Source organism: Coffea eugenioides, chromosome 10, assembly GCF_003713205.1.
Source record: "Coffea eugenioides isolate CCC68of chromosome 10, Ceug_1.0, whole genome shotgun sequence".
Classification (NCBI taxonomy): Eukaryota; Viridiplantae; Streptophyta; class Magnoliopsida; order Gentianales; family Rubiaceae; genus Coffea; species Coffea eugenioides.
Window position 1 is genome coordinate 19381928 of NC_040044.1, and position 22243 is coordinate 19404170.

A 22243-nucleotide genomic window follows, 5' to 3' on the forward strand; every position below is an offset into this window, starting at 1 on the left:
GTGAAAGTAGATTGTTTGTGCTAGTTCTGTTATGTGTTTTTTGTGTCATTGTGGTAGACAAATTACTAAAAAGTGAGAACTTTATTGCTTCTTATGCAGCAACAGAGAAGAAATCTGAGCACAAAGTTGACATACATATGTATTTTAGTGGGAGATTTAGAGAAAAACCAAGGCTCCACTACACAGGAACCCACATGGCCATTTTCAAAGAAAGAGCTGAAGAAAAGTTATCCAAAGTGAGCCTGTGCAGAATGTTTAAAAAAATAGATGACGGGGCAACTAGGGTAACGTTTTGGTTTTGTGTCCCAGATGTTGATTTGGAAGGTGGCTGACACCCAATTAGAGACAATAATGATATTAAATTAATAAATCAAGCATATTAGAACTTGCCAAAGTAAAGGATAATTTATGCCTACAGTGGAGATGAGCCATTTGAAAAAGATCCTGAGGATGGTAAAGTCAGTGATGGAATAAAAAATAAAGGCCCTGATACAGTTGCATGTGAAGATGGTGGGGTCACTAACACTACGGGGACAGGTGCATGTGAAGATGATGAAGAGCCGGGATGGTTAAAAGATGGGGGGAAAACAATAGAAGATGAAGACATTTTTATACCAAAAAAATGTGATGGAGACAAGGAGAAAGGTGATGGCACCATTGCTTCCTCATATTGCCTGTGCACGTATTCTCATTTGTTGGACAGACAGATGAAAAAAGTTCTGCTAAAAGCGGGGCTGCGAGGTAGAAAAGGGCTTGTAAAACCTCACAATCTAGAGGGCCTGATGTGATTCAGCAAATTTCACCACCTGTTTCATATCAAAGGCCAGCACATATTCCATAGGAAGATGAAGCTATAAACATTGAAAAAGACACAACAAAAGTTGGAGATTCAGATTTGAGAACACAAGATGAAAGGGTAGTGAATACTGAGCTGACCGAAGAGAATTGGCAAGAACCTGTAGTTCTGGATGAAGAGTTACTGGAGAAATTTAGATCTAGTGGTGGAGAAAAGGATGACTGTCTTTACTTTAATCCTGAAGTTGAGTTTAGGAAGCCACACTTTGAGTTGAAAGTGAGGCAGAAGTTTACTAATTTTAGAGTGTTTAGATTTGTGTTGTGTGAATGGCTAGTTAGAGAGGGTTATGAAGCTACTTGGGTAAAAAACTACTCCAAGAAAACTATTGCCAAGTATGCAAAAGGTTGTACTTAGAGGATTCGTGCAACACCAATTCAAGATGAATAAACCTTCCAAATAAAGTCATTGAAGGGTGAGCACGTGTGTGCTCGAGAATATATAAACAAGCATGCAACAGCCACATATTTGAACATCAGAAGTTGATTTGATAAGATCAGGGATAACCCAAAAGTTGATTTGATAGGGTTAAAGAATGACATCAGAAGAGATTTAATGATCAATGTATCAATTGCTAAGGTTGGTAGAGCTAAGCGTAAGGCAAAAGATATGATGCTTGACACGAACATAGAGTAGTATCAAAAACTCTAGAACTATGCAACCACTGTCCAAGACACAAATGCTGGAAGTACTGTAAAAAGTTAGATTGACAAACCAGCTGATGGTTCAAGAGGGACATTTGAAAGGTTATATTATTGCTTACATGCATGCAAGCAGGGTTTCCTTGATGGTTGTAGACCAATAATTGGTCTAGATGGCTGTTTTCTTAAGACAGCATTTGGTGGTCAATTATTGTCAGCACTTGGTAAAGATGGCAACGACAACATGGTGCCAATAGCAATTGCAGTGGTAGAGGTAGAGCGGTATGACTCCTGGAAATGATTTTTGGAATTGCTAATGGCTGATTTAGGCATGGGAAAGAATAACATTCCTTGGACCTTTATCTCAGATAGACAAATGAATTATTTCCAGATTCAGAACATAGATTTTGCTTGAGACATATATACCAGAATTTTCATCAAAAGTTCAAAGGAAAGGAAATGAAAGACATGTTTTGGGCTGCTGCAAGTGCTGGCAATGAAAGGGAATGGAAAGTGGCAATAAATGACCTAGAAAAGGCAAACAAAGATGTTGCTGAATGGTTGAGCAAAATTCCACCAACTCTTTGGAGTAATCACATTTTAGGGGAAGTAGTAAATGTGACATTCTGGTAAACAACCTAAATGAGTCATTCAACAACTACATATTAGAAGTCAAAGAGTTATCTATCATTGGGATGCTTGAATGGATAAGGAGGAGATTGATGCAGAGAATTCAAACGAAGAGATCTGGAATGCAAAAATTTCAAGGAGAAATCTATCCTAATATAGCAAAAAAGATTGACAAGAATCAGAGGTTGAGTAGGACATTTGTTGCGACCTGGGACGGTGGTCACAAGTATGAGGTTGACTGTGGTCCGAGAAAATGTGTAGTAGTAGATTTGCATGAATGGACATGTACCTGTGGATATTTTCAATTAACAGGTTATCCTTGTGCCCATGCATGTGCTGTGATAAGAGTGTGTAGATTACCTATAAAAGATTATGTGCATACTTGCTACATTAGAACAGAATATCTGAAAACATATGCACATACTATCACACCTGTTCCAAGTGATATTTACTGGATAACATGCGAAGAAGAGACCCTAAACCCCATGCAGTTAGGAGAATGCCTGGTGGACCAAAGAAACTGCGTCAAAAAGCACAGGATGAGCCTAAGAAGGGTCAAGTATGAACTTGAAAGGGTCTTGTAGTACATTGCAAGAGATGTTTTCAACCAAATCATAACCATGGACGTGCAAGAATCCCATTCACCCTAACTCCAAATTTTATACGGTAATATTTCCTTGGTACACTTAAATGTCATTGTTACACCATCTATATGTATTAATAATGTTAAATGGCATTTGCAGGCACCTGAAGCAAGTGCAGCTAAATCTATTCAATCACAACCAATTGGTGAGTCATCTACTGAACCACAGCCAACTTGTGAAGGAGCTGCTACTACCCGAAGTATTACAAAGACCAGCAAAAAGGCTAGGAAGGTGTACACTCAACCAACAGTTGCTAGTTTGGCCAAAGCTACACATAGTAAACAATCTATATCGCAAGTATGACTTTTACATTGGATTTATTGAGTTACATAAAAACATAATTGAGTTGGTCAACATCTAAGTTCTCTTTTTATTTTAATTGTAGCCTGTGGATGGTACAAATACAAATAGGGGTAACAGGGCTGATGGCACCACTGCACCTGCAAAAAGAGCTAGAGCTCTAACTGTTATTGATGTTAAGGCCAAAGAGATCAAAAGCTATCCAAGTTTAATTACCTGCCTAATATTTGCCTAGCCATAGTTAGACCTTCGTTTTGGAATATTACATCTAGTTGTAATGATGCCTGCAACTATCTTTATCATAGAATGATTGGTTGTCGATGGAAATATCTGTCTACTTTTCCATACACTTGGCTTATGTATTACTATTTTTGTAGTTACTGAATGAAGTTCTTGGCAACCAGGTTAATGGTAATGTTATGTGAAATTTTTCATCAAGTGATAAACCATTTTTTTTTGTCTGGTGTACCACTTGCTATTCAATTTTCAGCACTTTATTTTTCTTACAACTAGTGGAAACACCAAAACAATACTAACATTTATGAAAATGCATATTACCAACGGGCAGTTCCATTTCATTGCAACAAAACTCCATACAACAGCCTACCAATTTCCATTGTCTTATTTGGTAGATATCAACAACAGTAAAATAGAGAATATAGATACCATAACACAACCTGTGACAGCCCCACCTTCCCCTAAGGCGAACCAAAGGATTCGGCGGACCGCCTGCCCAACTCTCATCGAGACTACGGAGTCAAATCACAAAAACCCTACATAGCGCACAATCGAACCCCAAGCAAACAACCAATCGAAGACTACTAAGTCGAAAACATAATTTCTAAACCGTAAGGTACAATGGTATTTCGATTAAACGCCTCAACGGAATCGAAAATGAAAACAAAAACGCAAACGGAAAGCAGTCACGTCACAATCCGGCCAAGATCTGGCCAGAGTTTCGGCAGGATTCGAGGCAGTGAGCAACCCAAAAATTTTTCAAAATCGTCTACTAATCCGGCCAGATATCCGGCCAAGAATTGGCCGAATACAAGACCGGATTCGATGAACAGTTCCCGCCAGAAATTTTCTTTCCTTGTTCAAACGCCACGCTCGTCTGATCGTTCAACGGTTACAAGTAGCATCTCAAACAAATCCAAAGGTACCATCTCAACTGAAAACTTTACAAATCAAAACAGGATACTTGATTAAAAGACAAATTAGGGTTTTGATTACAAAAGAGCTTAACAAGAGAACGTTTATACTAGCTCGACCATTTCTTCAAAATCACGGTTCAAAAGTGTTGTTCCCTGTAAGAAAAACAAAGATAACGGGAAGATGGTGAACTTACGCTCAATGAGGTACCAAAATACAAGTAGTCACGAATCATGGCATTTCACTTTCAAGGCACATATACCCAACATATCAGGAAATGAACAAACACCTCAAATGAAAAGGATACAAGTGGCTCTCAGGAGCCAAAATTCCCATTGCAGTATTTGATCCAAACCCGTTGACTCTCCATCAGCGTATATTGAACAAACATGTCCGTAGACCCCACTTTACACCAAATTCCATCCACCAAACATACCCCTTATTGGGCCCGAACACCTCAACAGTAACAGTGGGTGATAATACTTGAGTATACCAGAAATTCAGGGTATAGCTTAGCCCCAAGTCAAAAATTTTATCTCTGATGGTGCTGGACAACACAACAAGCTAGCACAACGATTATACTTCAGCAGGGAGCCTCAGTTCAGGATTTTGTCTCTGGCGGTACTGGACAACACAATAAACTAGCATAACGGCTATGCCTCGCTAGAGAACCTCCAAACGACATCAGATCAGGCGCAGATAACGGATTCAAATTTACACAGTAATCAGTTACACAGGCAAGAGAACGAGTGTGATAAAGTACACCCTCGTTTCATTCAGAATAAACAAAGTTCACAGGCATTTCAGTCACAGATTTCAAGTACAAATAAACCAAGTTAAGCAACAAAGGAGGGAGTGGTACACTCACCATCAATGGCAACACTTCACTTTCCTTGATTCGTCCCCATGAACTCACTCGAGTCCTGTGATCACACATTATATTACAAGGCTAGTGATACCAAGCCAAAATGCATGAAGAAAGGAAGGTTTCTAAGACTTCATGTCCTCTCATTCAAACCTTACTTCCACTCAACACCATACTAAAAATGATTTATCAACTCCGAACTTAAAGTGGGAATTGAAAGTAAGAACAATCCTAGAAAAACAGATTTTTTTCAGTTTTGCACAACACTATTTGAAAAATCATATCTCAAGATTCTTAAGTCCAAAATTGATAAAATTTATACTGTCGGAAAATAGACTCAAAGGGATACAATTTCTCAGAAGACACATTTATAAGATTCAGAACACAAGTCAGTCAAATCCGAGCCTCAAATTGCTATTTCATCCAGTAAAAGACAGAACAGGTATGCAATTTCAGTCAACTTTGAAAAATCATCATAAATCACACAGACAGAACCATCATCTGAAATTTTAAAAGTTTATAGCCCTATGAATATAGTTTCAAACACAACAAACAGAACTCGATTCTGATGTTTCTACATCAAGTTATAACAGTTTTCCCGAGACTGCACAGGAGTTCCTATAAAAATTTTGACAGCACCTCCCCTTTGTTTTTTTCTTTACTTTTCCAACCACACATCAACACCAATCACTTCTCAATTCGACCACAATTGCATCCATAATTCACAAGCTATCAAACACCCATAATTAGGGCCACAATACCCTTCATATCTCACCAAATGAGAGCTCCAAAACCAACCACAAACAAAGCCAAATTAGAAACCCTAAATCTGAAATTTTCAAACACAAGCTGGAAATTTCTTTAGGTAAAATAACCTAGCACTTAAACACTAGATTTCTCACATGTTAAAGCTAATAGATCATAGCCAACCATTAATCATCATATAAGGGCAGAAAAATCACCAATAAATCTGAAATTTACTATAACCCTACCTCAAACCATGAAATCCTCCACAAAACAACATATTCAACAACTACAAGCCAATAATTTGTCATTAGTAAGAATAAAGAGAGATTTTTAAGCAAGATACCTTAAAATCTCAAGAAAGATGGTAGCTTAGGCTTCTTCCTCCCAAATTTACTCCACAACTACTTTGGAAACTACCTTGACTAGCACTTTTATGGAATGGTTTACAAAACTAATGGTTAGAATTCAAGATTTGAGCAAGAAATTGAAAGACAAGGTGAAAGCTCTCTCTCTTGTTTTTCTCCTCAAGAGGGCCGGCCAAGGGAAGCTTAGAATGGAAGAAAATTGGGTCAAAATTGGAGTTTAGGAAAGTTAAATAAGCTTGGTCAAAGTCCACCCTCCAATAGTGTAGTGACACTTGGCTCTTTAAAGTTCATTCTCATCTTTTTGTCTACCAATGATTCATTTTATCTAGCTAGCCTCTAATTATCTCCTAACATCTTGTAAAAATAATATCCCTTTATGCAACGTTCACTCATTCGTCAAAATGTATCGTACTTAACGCACTAGTGGGTCCCACATCCAATATACACTACTAATGTCACATAAACAAACTTATACTAGAAAAATGATTTTTATACTGTACTTACTCATAAAAGTCTCTAAAAAATACTTATAAGAAAATAAAGTAATGAAAATGCATTCGAAGAATTAAAATAAAATAATATAAAAGAAGGAAATTTTGCGGGTCCTCACACAACCTCCAACTAGCAATTTCAAGTTCTACATCTCATTGTCCAAATTTTCTAGTTTTGAGAGCACGCCATCCAAATATGAATGTTCTTGAACAAGTTGGCTCACAATATAGTTATCTCGATCTAGCTCATCTCTGTAAATTAGATTACACCATGAAAAGAATCCACATTCATCTTTTTCACACACAAAATATAACATTCCCTTCGATGGATTTTCCGACTCAACAATTTTTACCTTCGTCTTCCTTCGACAATTACACATCTTGTACTGGTATCGAAAACCTCTAGCTTCGTTTCCCGCACTGGTTGGCCAAGAGCTTGAGGAAGACATCGTGGTATGGTTCCTTAATTTCCCTTCAATATTTACACAAAAAAATATAGAGAGTTCACATTTTTACTTTAAATCCTTATAATAGACCCTATAAGAATATATTGTATCTGCAAATTGCAAATGGTTAAAGTTTTACCTTTGGCAGCTTGGAACCTCAGGTTGAAGAAGTACAATTTTGTTTCCTGCAAATGCTTTTCCCGCTTGCAAATGCTGTTTCCTGCAATTTTGGCCGAAGTCCCATAACATGGCTTTTTTATTAAGGTGTGAAGGGCACAATAGGTATTTCTGGTGAAAGTTTGTGTTACAAAATTATTTTTCAAAAGAAACACGCGCCCTTCCAGCGCGTTTAATACAAACGTGTTACATTTGGCGATTTCTGTCAAAAATTCACTTTACTTCAAACCATGGGGTACCGATTTGTATGATATAAAATCACAAGGGACTTTTCTGTATGATAGCTATACCATAGGGGGATTTTTTATTTTTAATCCATTATAAAAGTTATACCAAAACACTGCTTGCGATTTCTACACTACAACTATGACTTTAAATGAACAAGAAACAACCCCATTTAATTTGATTTCTCATTTTGGCATTTTTTTTTCAAATAGGTGGTAGGCATTGTCACGCCCCTTTTTTTGAAAAAATAAAAATAAAATCTATAGTATTTAGGTGCTAGAATAATGGATTTTTTATTTTGAAAAATGAGTTTTTGATTTTTAGAGAATAAATAAAGAAAAAGGGCCTAAAATGGGACTTAAAAAGTGCGACGGTTTTGGCCCAAAATAATAGTCCAAAAAGGGTTTTTAAGAAAAATAGAAGTCGCCACTTGGTATTGAGTTAAGGTGTACCAAATCACCTAAAAATATATTTTTAATAAAAACAGGTAAAACCCTTTTTAGACAACTCCAGATCTTTGAAAACACGAGAAAAAAGTTCGGGAGCCACGGTTGAAAAAAGAGAAGGCAAAGATTTGATTTAAGGCACCCTTTTAACCTAACCAAAGTTATTGCATGATTTAGTCGAAAATTTTCTTAATTTAACCTATAAAACTTATTACATTTTGGATGTTACTACATGGATGTAAATCTAAACCTAATGAATATCGAGAGGGTCGAAATATCTTTTCAAAATTTAATTGGTTCAAATCACATTAATTGTGATGCCCAAAATGATCCTTACAAGAGGTCACGAATATGTAAAGATGAAACTCGAAAAATAAGAAGAATTATAATAAATATACGTGACCTAAAGGATGCAACATAACGAGTACGGGGGACTAAGATTCGTGACTCAATTTTTTCTTTTAATAGAAGAGATACGAGCGTGCTAAGCTAAGAAACCATACTCGTCCATTTCCCACATTTGAAGGGCGATTCCCCTAATCTAATCAAGCAAATGAATTAACTTATTTCTAATTTTCTAAATGGAAGGCAAGTCTAAATGTCATGTTTCGCACATATAGGGTTAAGGGAGATAATGTATAGAGAAAATATCATGCAAGATGAGAAAAGACCCTAAAAATGAAAAATATGTATGAAATGCGATGAATGCCACGCAAAAATGTGATTCTATCACGAGACGGGCTAAAAGGTCTAGTATTGGACTAACCCATTTCTACAAGTCTTCACTAGCGTTGGACTAGTGAAGAATCGGGGGAATGGCCACAACTAGCGTTGGACTAGTGTGGTGATATCATGCATTTATTATAATTAAATAAATCACATAAAACATAATTAAAGTAAGTAAACATATAAAACACATAGATCACATAACACGTAGGCATGAAATCTAAATGCAAAAATCCTAAAAAAAATGAATAAATATATAAACACATAGGCATGCAAGCACACAAGCAAAAAATGCACATAACGGTCTAACTATTACATTTGGGGTCCTAACTACAATCTAAAGGGGGAATTTAAAAATAATAACATAACTATTACATTTATCTAACTAAATATATTTTAGTAAAAATTAAAACCTATCTATTACATAGGCTAATTAAATACATGTCTTGAATATCTATCTATTACAAAACGGCATTTAAATGCCTCTCAAATAGTCATCAAAAATTAAATAAAATAAATAAAAGTTCAAATGAATAAAATGGGTAGTTAAAGGAAAAAAGCACTCAAAACATGCAATTACACATAAAAAAAACACATATGAACACATAAGAGAATTTAAAATAATAAAAGAGATTACCTCCCTTGAAGTCGTAGTTAAATGAGGGTGAAATTTGTCCTACTTATACTTCAAAATCAACAAAATGATCAAGGTACCAATTTAATTATAAAGAAATGGAAATAATCATGAAATCTACCAATTAAAGCGCTTAAACGAAGTATAATTATCAATTAAAAAAGAAAAACAACTTGTATTTAAGAAATCAAAACTGTTAGGAACCTAATTGCAAAAATTAAGAAAATTATTGGGGTCAAATTACAATTATTATGAAGATTAGGGGTCAAAATTAAAAAAATAAAGTTTAGGGACCTAATTGAAAGAAATCTAAAGTTTGTAGGGCTATAGTATAATTACTCAAAAATATAGGAACTAATATGCAATTACATTATCAGGTTTCTTGATAAAAAGCCATTGAGCCATTGTATTTCTTGTCTTGGGCTAAAACCCCTCTGACCCATTAAAAAGCCCTAAGGAAAGAAGCAGGCTTACCTGCCATTTTAACCAAAAAAACCCAACTAAAAAATCATGGGCTTTAGATCTCAAGCCCATATCAAACCCAACCAAAAAAATAACCAAAATCCATTACCAGAACCCATAAAAATAAACTAAAATCCACTTGCCATACCCAACCAAAATAACCCTAAACCCAAAAACTCACTTTCTTACAAAACCCAACCAAAATATTAAATCAACAAAAATCATTAAGCTTTATTTATGCCCTAAAGCTTAGAATTATTCTGCCCAAAAACGTACTTAACACATGAAAAAGAGGATTAAAACTTAATAGGGGCAAAATTGATTTTTTTTAGATTTTCGGCCATAATGAAATTAGGCAAAAGTTAGGCGGTAAAAGGAAAATTTCGTCATGCAAAGCTTCGAAGGAAAGCATCTTTTGCAACCTTTCTTCCGCAGCAACCCCGAAAACTTATTCAGCACACGAAAAACCAGCCATGAACTCAAGCAAACTTCGTGGATTCATCAGCAAAAACCCAACAGAAACTTCAACCCATCATTATTAACAGCACCCAAACATGATTGCATATCTTTGGAAGAACCAACAAGGAAACCAAACAGAAAAACACAGCAAAGGAAATGAAGAAGTAAGCTTGTGGTAAATCAAAGTTGGGTCCATCGAAAGCTAATGGATACGTTTGGACTGCATAATTTGTTTTGCTTAATTTAGTGTGCAAATTTTAATTTGAAATCTTTGGTTGGACACGTAATTTTTTGCAAATGTTTTCCACAAGGGGATGCTAAGTTATACCACCAAACTAACAGACAAAAGGGGTCTTGGAGTCAGGGTTCACGTGGTGCAAGGACCCACCATGTTTTATTCAATTCTCACCCAACACCTTTACTACCTCCGTACATTTTGCTAAAATGTATCCGTTGTAAGAAAGGGGTAGTGGAAAAAGAGAACAGTCTAGAGAGCATTGAGGATTGCAGAGCTTCCGTTTTTGCTTCAGAGATAAACTCCAGCCACCTCTCTGCAATTTCTATACCCCTTTTTTCAAGAAAAAAAGGTTTCATCCAAAACGACATCCGCTATCCGTGCTTTCTTTCCCCTGTTGACGTCAATTACATACCGCGCTTGGCACAGTCGAGGCACAAATAGAGATCCAGATCTGGGGTAATTAATTTTGCAAGTTTGCAGCTGAAATACCAGCTTTACTTTCCGGGTTATCAAGGGTAAAGAGCTTGAGCTTTCTAACTGGAGCTTGTGAGAAGGAAATTGAAAGTTGTCATCTGAAACAATTTGCAACGAATTGAGAACCAGGTCAGGTGCGGTTCTTTTTTTTATATAAGTTTTTTCACACATTTCCCCAATTTATGAGTCAGCCCTAATTCGAATAGGAACGATTGAATCATAAACTTTACGCATTCTGAAAATTGCAATGTTGCCGCCGGCGTAATATACTTCAGAGTTGGGCGTAATTGCCCGTACAGGCACCTATAGACACGATTATTTGTGAGTTAGGATGAAATTCGATGTTTATTTTAAATCGTGTGTTAAGCATGATTAGGACTGGCCTGAAAGTTAATAATGCCTGCTGAAACTTAATTGGACTGATTGGTAGAGTAATCTTGACTGTCGAAGATCTTTTATTTTTTTAGGTCTGTTTGCATCGAAAGGCCATAAACGGAATTTGTATGTTGCTGAAGTATAGTTGCTATTTCAAAAAGATAACCGAATTTCTGAGGTTTAGAAATATGATGAAGTAGGCATAACTTGTTTACATGTTGAAGTTTATAAATATGTAAGTAGCTGAAATAGGATTCAAACCTGTTATTTCCCTCTCCGGTGAAGTATAAAACACATGCTGCTCTTGTTTGAAAAAATGTACAAGTCTAAGTCCATTAACTAATATACACATCTAAGTCCATTAACTTATTATAAGTCTATGTTGTAATGCTATTGTAGCGTTGCTTTTTGAAGAACTGGGTAAAAAATGAAAAACAAGTGAATGCTGGCTGTTTTTACAGATAAAGACCATAGGCAAGTTCCCCAGATGGTCGTCCATCTCCCTCCCCTATCCAGTAACGAAGATTGAGAATAGAAGATAACTTGGAACCAAAGCGTTTTTTAAACTACTTCATTCAAGTGGATTTTACTCATGAGCTGCATCCTATTAACACACCCTTACGTGGAGTAAATGTCCAACAAGCGCAGGCTATCATTGTCCGGTCCAGCAACCCCCGCTCGTGCATCCGAGACTTCTTCTGTCCACTCATTCACAGCATCAAACGACTACATCGAGTCCTTAGTTAACTACTTCAAGGTAAGGCCATCCTAAAATATAATACACTGTCCAAAAACAAGACTTGCGCTATGGATTTTCATGCTGCTGCCCTGCTTAGCCACCTTCATACATCCAGTTAATTAACATTCTTCGGTGTACTTGTTGAACTTGGCTAATCAATTATTGAATGTGTGCCTGTTTACTCCATTCAATTTTTATGCTAGCACCTGCAAATCACTTGATTGTTTGAGGTACAGCTTGGGTTCAAACAAATAAGTATTTCTAGAAATAAGGACAATACTTATTGGAGTTCTTCCACATATTGAGTCAGCCCTAAGGTTGCCACTCCTGCATTGGAATTGGAAATTAGTAGCAAAGTTTTGAGTCACAAAGATATATTTATCTAAAATCTGTAATTGTTTGACAGTTTAATATTCGTTTGCCAGTACTACAAACTGATATACACTTCCTTTGGTCTTTAATCTCTAGATGCCTCGTGACCATACTACCGCAAAAGCTCACTGGGATGAAAACATGGAGATACACTTCTGTATGACATACGTTGAGTGGAAAAAAATTGGGGAGTGGAATCCAAACATCTCCACCGAGGCAAACTGGATGAAACTGGCTGCCCATCTTAATTCCAGTTGGGGAAAGCAGTATATGTGGACTGTCTACCATTCGAAATACACGCGTTTGAGGAGGATTTGGCGTGCATTTGCCAAATTAAAAGGTCTGCGACTCTCGGCAGAAACTGGAATTGGGTGGGACGAGAATAGGAGATGCTTTATGGCTTGATGCTTAATTCGTAACTGCCGGGCTGAGTTGTGACTTGTTACCTTACCGGCAATGGAATAATTTTAAGACTCGATTAGTTCTTGGCTACTATGGTAGAATATGATGAATAAGTACTCGTGTGCTAACAAATAGGTGTGTCTTGGCTTTATTAAATGATTTCTATTTGAGACTTAAAGGATAATTTTTTTTATTGGACAGGAGAATAAAGACTATAACCAGTTCAGATACTTCCAGTGCGTCAACAAATATACGAACTTATCCATATACTTATATCTTGTGTGTATGAGTTGACTTATATTGAACTTATCCATATAACATCAAGTAAAATAAAAAAATTGGTATTAATGGAATTGTTATATGAACTTGTTAAAGAAAAAAAATAAAAACAAGATTATTTTAGGATGAAATTAAAAATCCAAGTAACGCCTATATAATTTAAATGATTTTCTACTAACATCACAATTATTCTATATATATATATATATATATATATGAAACCTTAATTCATATTTATATTAGTTTGTATAGTAATTGGTAATAATAGGATTTGTAGAGCAAATGAGAATAATAGAAGTGGCAGATCCAAACTAGAAGCTATAAACCCGGTCCGTGCCCATTATTCGCAAATCTCCCCTTTTTGGAATGGGCTTCTGTGACATCATGAAATAGGCAAATACAAAAGCTTGCGGCAATGAAGCAAAGATGTATAAAAGAAACATCGCAGGCCTCAAAATTGATGAAGTAATCACCTGGTCCTGAAGTGATTAATGAACTATTTCATCAGTTGCTTCGGATGAGCAATTAATGGGGGTTTTATTGTAGTGATTTCATCATTACAATTTTTTAATTAATTAATATATGGGGGTTTTAATTAAACCCGATGATGAAATATATTGAGGGTTTTAATTTATTGTTGTATACATCTGTTTAATTAAAACCCCCACTAATCAACAAGATGAAATACTTCGCTCATTAAGTAATATATTTTAATATTATTGTAATCATAGTTCGTCATCTTGTTTGCTCATTAATTAACCTGTTTACCTAATATTTTTTTTAAGCAAATTTAGTTTGTGGGAAAAAACTAATAATACACTAATTTTGTGGGTAATTGCCTTAATTCATTAAATTCGTCAAAATTTCCACCTTAACTTTTTTGTTTTTTTGTAAAGGACGCAGTTGGGGCCATTGACGGGACACATATACCCGCTTCTGTTTCGAGTGGACAGCAGGTGGCATACACAAATAGACACGGAGTGCAATCACAAAATGTGTTGGCTGTATGTGATCATGATATGAGATTCGCATACGTGTATGCAGGTTGGGAGGGAAGTGCCCATGATGCTCGTGTTTTAGATGGGGCTCTAACGGGCCCAAATCATTTCCCAATGCCCCCCCAGGTATGCGAGTTAAACCATTGTTTTTTCTATTTAGCATTAATTTTACACTACTAATGGCTATCATTTTTGACAATACGTTTGGTATAGGCAAATACTACTTGGTTGATTCCGCGTACCGAAACTTACCCGGTTTCTTACCACCCTATAGAGGACGTCAAGCGGATGTTAGTGGTCGTAGAAGGGGGAGATTTGCCACGGCCAAGGAACTTTTTAATTACAGACATTCTATGCTCCGCAATGTCATTGAGCGAACATTTGGTGTTCTTAAAAGGAGATTTGCTATCTTGCGGGGCGTCATACCCCACTACATGATGACTACTCAGATAAACGTTGTTATTGCCTGCTGTGCTGTGCATAATTTCATTAGAGATCAACAACTGAATGACTATTACTTCGCCAATCCCGATATAGGAGATCTAGACACAAATGGTGCAATTCCTCCCTATCCGGAGATACAGCCACTACATTCCCCTCCCGAAGTGATTAACCAATGGATCGGTATGAGAGATGCAATGGCCAATCATATGTTCAATACCTATAGAAATACATGCCAGCGTTAATTCAATTATCGGTGAATTTATATTAATCTTTTTTTAGCTGCTAAGTTAAAAAAAACCTCTTTTTAGTAGCTCAGTTTATGCTATCTTTGGAGAAAGGGGTATGTTGTGCCTGACTATTATGAACATTAATATCGTTTGATCCCATAATCCTTTCGTTTGAGTTATTTTTCACTTACTTATATAGCTGTAACCTCCTGTAAGCACTCGGCAGGTATACCTTCAAACCTGTATTTTCATCATGCAAACGGAGGCACAAAGAAGAAAACATGCGCATGCTTGTTTACTACTACCACCGCGTTGCTTTATTATTTGTTCTATGTTCTGTGCGTAAATCAGGATTTCAAATCGAAATCCTAACTAATTTTCAAAGTGAAGGCCCCACTCGTTTGACCAGGTAAGCAAATTGGGGGAATGAAGTACTTCAGCCTCGAATGGGTCTCGCATGTGTCCATCAAAATAGAACCATCCGCCACTTACTCGTTTCTGCCAGCTTTTTGTAATCATAAATGCATGTCATTTCACAATAAATGAGTCCCTTATGTTCCAATAAACTAAATCATGCAAGTAAAAAATCTGAGGTAAATTATGTAAATTTGGCCAATCCAAACGTATCCAATGTTTTTCCAGCCAAATCATTGAATACTCAAACATCAAACCATCCTAAAACCTTTTGAGTGAATTCAAGTCATCAACAACTAGTTTCTACAAAGCATCAAGAACCATGCAAAAAAGAAAAAAAATCTAAGAACCTCATCTATGAAAAGAAAAAACTCATGTAAATGGTTCCAATATCTCATGAAAAAGCATTAAATCAACTAGTAAGGGAAGTTATTGCAACCTATAAATGGTTGGAGATGAAATCAGCTTGGGAAAACATGAAATCTTTTGCCGAAAGTGCTGGAAAGTAGCAAGAACTTTCTTTTGTAGCTTTTTAAGGAATGTGAAGGCATCAAATTCGGCCCGTGATTTGAAGACGTTTCTGAAGTTTTCTCCAAAACTTTCCAACATGAAACTTCTTCCTTAATCATCATAGATTCCCCAGAAGTTGATACTTTCTCCAAAGAAGTTCTACCGAGATCGGAATCAGACAGGGAAGGTGACTCAATCACCAACCCTAGCTCACATTTTTTACGGAAATTTTTCTGCTCTCTTTTTTTTTTCCTCTCTTTTCTTTCTTCTTTTCTCTCTATTTTTCTTTCTTCTGCCACCTCTCACTCTTCCTCTTTTTTTCTTTAAGGCTGTGTTTTTATTCTTTTTATAGCCTTAAATCCTCCCCAAAACCTAGGATCAAGGGTAGAGGTTTTGCTGCATTTTTGTGGCCATTTTAAGCCATTAGATTGGCTAGGCTTCTAGATTTTTCTGGTAGAAATCAAGAGGGCGAGGTGGCAAAGTTAGGGAAAAAAAGAAAACAACAAAAAAGAGTGGAATGAGTTCAAATTGCCAGCAGCAAATTTGGTACCATGGCTCGTTGCTGGTTTTCGTACCAGCTCAAGGGAGAAGATGCACGCGTGAAGGTTTTTTTTTTTTTTTTTAAAATGCAATTCATTTCTTTTTTTTCTTTTTTTTTTCAGCTTCTTCTTTTTCTTTTTTTTATTTTTCTAATAAAAATTGGTTTTCTTCAAGAAATAGAAATGAAACCAAATAAATAAAAATTTAACTAAAATGAACAAAAATAGGAATAAGATGAAGAAAAATAAAATAGTAAAATTTTTGTGTCTACAGGCATGATTATGATTTGCACATCTCATGAAAATTTGTACAGATTCAGGCCAAAATTTTACCAATGGCTAACGTATTCATTGCAAGGAAGAGAAAGAAAAATCAATGTTGATGTGAAAACTCTCCAATTGAAACCAGCAAACAAAGGAAATGAAAACACAGGCCAATTGAAGTTCTAGTATAAACTCTTAAAAGAGGCTTTATGGTGGCGAGATTAATCAATTATGGTGACGAATGGTGATTTCCGAAGATAGCAGTGGTGTTGGCCTAAGCCACCAACGATTCCTTCTCTTCTTCCTCTGACTTTGTCTTTGCCCTTTTTTTATTTTTTTTTCTATTTGATTTGTGGGAAAGTAGGGGCAGAGGGGGGGAAACCGGAAGAGAGCTTGTCTTTTTGTGTGAGTGTGTGTGATAGTGTTTTTTTTTCTGTGTGTGTGTGGTCTGTCCGAGAGGGAGAAGGAGAGAGAGTTTTAGTGTGCGATTTTTTTTTCTAGGAGCCGGACCGAGAGTTCAGAGAGGGAGAAAAAAGTGGTCCATTTTTTTTCTTCTTGGTGAGTGCGTTAGGATAACCTCCTAAAATTGATAGTTAGGATAAAATAGAATTATGTGTCCCATTCCCCTCCCTTTGATCCCTTTTTGGTAAGTGTTAAAGGATAGAATTTGGATGATGAGTTGTACTTGTACTATCCAAAACTTAGAGAGAAAGAAAAGAAGGAAAAATCCATTCAAAAAATCTGCCCAAAAATTTGTTATTGCTGGTTCATTGCATGAAGAAAGAGAATCGCGTGTGTGCACTGCATGTGCACGTGAAATCACAAAAAAAAAATTTCTTTTTTGCACAAACCTACAAAACAAAAATTAAAATAATCATTCAAGCAATTTAAGTGAAAAATAGCACACATGAAATTAAGAAAAATTTGGTGTCTACACTACTGCTTGTCTTCAAACAAATATCACCCATGCTAACTACCTTGGATACATCATTATTACCCATGCTCAATGAACCAAACTCACTTGCAGTGTACGTAGCAAAGAGATCTCTCCTAGAAGTGACATGGACTGCAGCACCCTTGTCAACCACCCAACTAGTGTCAGAAGAAACTAGATTAATGACACTGTTATAAAAAATAATAACAAGATCTCCATCTATGGCGGTGGGAACACAATCAGCACTACCATCTTCTGACTTTCCTGCACCATTGCTCTTATTCTCATTCTTCCACTTGAAACAATTCTTTTGGATGTGGCCTTTCTTGTGACAATAATGACATTCAACATTCTTGTATGGTGATTTGAATTTGTTTATACTCCTGCCATTGTCATTACCTCTATTCTTCTGTCTCCCCCTTTGCTCTGTAACCAAAATATTGGTCTGCGAAAATGAACCTTGAGTTTTTCTTCTCACCTTTTCATTCAAAATTCCACTTTTAGCATAGTCCATGGTCATCACACCATTAGGAGCAGAATTGGTATGTGAGACCCAAAATGTCTCTCGCGAATCAGGCAAAGTATTCAGCAACCACAGTCCAAGAATCTCATAATCAAATATTACTCCAACATTAGACAGCTGATCCAACAAATCTTGAAACTGATTCACATGGTCAGAGATACGAGTGCCTTTCTTGTATCTCAACTACATCAACTACTTGAATAAAAACAATTTGTTGTTACCAATCCTAGAAGCATAGAGTTGTTCAAGTTTATTCCACAGTGTTGTGGCATTTGTCTCATTGGCAATATGATTGAGAACATTATCTTCCACCCATTGTTTGATTTAACCACACACTTGTTGATACTTAAAATCACACTCTTCATCAGATTTGAATTCCGGCTTTTTTGTAGCAAACACAGGCAGGTGCATACTTTTCACAAATAAAAGGTCTTTCATCTTACCTTTCCATTTGTGATAATTCAACCCATTCAACGATACTAACTTGCTTGTATTAACCTGCATAAGTCTAACAAATCAGAGCAAACTCTGATACCACTATGTTGAGAGGTATTGGGTATCGAATAATCATAACACGTAGCGAAAACCTCCCCAATTTGTTAGAACAGGTTAGGAGCATTAAGCAAGACAAAAAATCAGCAACTAACAGAAGATAAATTAACCCATGAACACAAAAGAAACAACCACAAGAAGACACGAGAATTTTTACGTGGAAAACCTCTCCAATATGAAGAGGAAAAATCACGAGACTCTTGAGTCCACCACACTCCACTATCACCAATTAAAAGTAGAGTACAACTTTCCGCAAGTACACAATTGAGATATGGCCTTAAACAATCAACAAAATCACCAAATCCCAAATAAAGAACTAAAGCTATCAAAAACTTCACTAGAAAATAGTAGCAATCCGAAATTTATAACTAAAGATTGAACCATTGAAATCCAATCTCAACCATTTAGAATGTAGAATTGATGTCCTCTACATTCAGTTAAAATTTCAGGCTGATCAGACATCGTTTGCTATGTCAATCGGGCAATTTACGACAATTGCTTAAACCAAAAACTTGCTGAAATTTCTCTCCAGAATTTTCTCGGTTTTTCCCACTTTTCTGCTTTTGGAATAAACCTAATTTGACCTATAAATAGGTAGGGCGTCTCCTTAACAGTCCTAGACAATTACCCATTAATTTTGGACTTTTTCACATAAGTTGGGAGCCCAAAAACCTAGCAAAAAGAAAACACTTAATCCAAAACTCAATCTTGAATCAAAGCGAATCAAAATTGTGTCACATAAGAAAACTAAATTAATGATTTAACCACACCAAAAGCTTACTCAATAAATCAAACTTTCCAAACCACTAATAAATTTAAAGTATCAAGATTTACTTTAGTTGATAGGCAATTAAGGATGTCGTAGCTCCTTGTCGTTTGATTAAACTTGATTGTCAAAAAATCCACTTAATTTGGGAGGAAAGGAAGAGAAATGGAAAGGGATTTGGAAGATGAGAGGATAAGGGTGGAAGAAGAAAAGGAATTAGGAAAGTTGCCTGAATAGCAACCCAACTAACCACTTATCTTCTTCCACTAACTTTTTCATTTTACACAAGAGATCCTCCAATTCCTAAGCTATTGGTAGTCTTATCCTGAAGGTTTCTATTTTTCTCGAAAGATCCAACCCAAGAGATTTGGTATTACATATTGAATGTAAATCTTTATTTTTTTTTTTGAATAAGATGTGGTTTATTTTAAAATGAAAAAATAATATGATAAAAATTAAAATACTACATAATAAAATACTACATAAACATATCATAATAAACGATTTTGAAATAATTTACATATCATAATAAATTAAAATACTACATAACTCATAATAAATTAAAATAAAATTAAAATACTATATAAACATATCATAATAAACAATTTTGAAATAATTTACATAACTCAAATGGTACTTGTCTAATTCAACTCTCTTCATGTTATTAAGTTTTTAAAAATAACAATTCCAGTGCATAGCTCAAACAGGATATTGTAAGTATAACTTAAGTGATATGTGTTATTTATATTTATCCACTTGCTTCATCTGTAAAGAGTTGTTTATGGTGTTGCAGAAGTTCCTCCCATAATGCATTTTAGATCCACAGGCACCTATTCTTGTTTGGTTGCTTATATTTATATGCCCTGAGGTATCAAATTTAGTTGTTCACTTGTTTGAGCAATTTTTTTCTTTTTGAGTCCTTATAGGGTTGATGCAAGTCAAGTGACCTGTTCTATAGGTTTTTGGCGAATCTAAACCACTTCTAATGTTGTGTTCTTCAGGAATTGTTTGTCGTCAATCATACTTATTTATTTCTTGTATATTTGGGAAACAATCAGACACGGCAAAATTTTGTGAATCCTTGGTTGTGATTTGCTATTTGGATGGTCAGTAATTATGAATTTGGTGCTGACATGCAACTTCAAGGTCTCAGCAGATTTGGAAATTATTCTGAGCCCAACTTGTGCAAGGGCAGTTGAAGTTTTTTTTTTTTTTGGGTATTAATTCCCCTTCTTTTCTCCCTCTTCCTTTGAAGAGGAAGAGGATTAGCTATTTGGTCTTTTTTGCACCTTGAGAGAAGCTTAGCCGATGAGTCCGAAAGATTTGTAGATTTGGTTGAGGATATGGGATAGTATTGATGCAGTATTTTAAATGACTTCTGATGCGAAATGTGGGCTGCATATGGGCTGTCTAAGGGCCACATTTCAAACTTCAATTAGTTCGAGTTTTTATTAGTAGATTAGTAGTTTATTTTCCAGATTTCTAGTTAATTTGTTAAGAATAAATTCGGTCCAAGACCTCAGGTTGAGTTGGATCCGAATTAATTGTCAAGTCCCTTGGTTAATTGAGTCGTTTTGTTAGTTATTTTCTTGTGTAATAATTGGCCAGCAATAAACTTCTTAATTGGGTTGTGAATTAGTTGATTAGTATTAGGTAAGTTAAGTTGAGTCCATTAGTTTAGGCATAGTAGGGTTATAAATATTTCCATTTTTTCATTCAAAAAAGAAGAAGAATTGACTTTTTTAGAGAGTTTTCTCTTGACTTGTTGCCGACCCCTTTGAATACTTGAGATGGATTCTTGAGTTCTATGGCTTATCAATCAAAAAACGCATTTGTTTGTGGCGCCTTCCTATTAACCTTAATTCGTTTTGAGGGGTTCCTGATTGAATTATGATGCATCTCTTATACCAAGATTTGTTATCCACGTAAACAACAGGTTGAGGTTTTTTTATGTCCATAACCTAATCAAGATAGATCCTTCTACTACCTGATCGATTTGATTTCTTCTCAAGTGGTTCTTGGAGAATCGGGTTCATATCAACTTCACTGTATGAAGTTGAATTTTTTGCCTAGTAATACAATGTTGAGCTTCACATCAATCCAAAAACTGGAAGTGGATGATAAAATCTTTGCGTTTTCTTTTATAAATTTTGTTGTTCTTGTAATATTTCAATCTTGTAATATTTCAATCAATTGCGAGGTCTATAAATGAGAGTTCATTAAAGTGCTATTCTTCAAACGGTATAGCCTTTGCTTCTATCGCTGTCAATGCCAGTTTACAGACATTTTTCTATCACTATGAACAATTTGCAGTTGAAATTTCAATATAAAATTTTATAGAACTCTTCCATATTCATGTCATTTGGTGGATGGAGGATATATTAGCACTTCCTCATGTGGGGTTGGAAAAATACAAAACGCATGAAAGCTTTGGTGATTGGTGTTTATGCTCAGTTGCGCTTTCTTTTCTTTTCTTTTTCTTTTTTTTGTATTACAGTGTTGTGCAGATATCAGTATGACATAGTATGTGATCATGCAATTTGTCCTACCAACATTCAATGGCTCACAAATATTGTTTTGTTGCCTAATGCACCTTGAGTTTTTAAGAAACATCATTGATATTGAATGAGGAACCCTAATTTTTCAATCCATCTTTCTGTATTGTTAGGACTGCTCGGGAATCAATTATAATTAAATAAAAGTAAATTTTATATACATTGACAGTGTATACACTGCTATAGTTGGATGCACGACACATATACAAAATTTTGATTTCAAATTCAAATTCGAATTATGTGTCATGTATTCATTGGTAAGAATGTATATACTGTCAGTATATAAAAGATTAATTAATTAAATAAAGTGGATGGTCATAGTAGTTTTAGTAATATTTTTTTATTAGTTTTCTTGTAAAATTTATAATCAAGGAT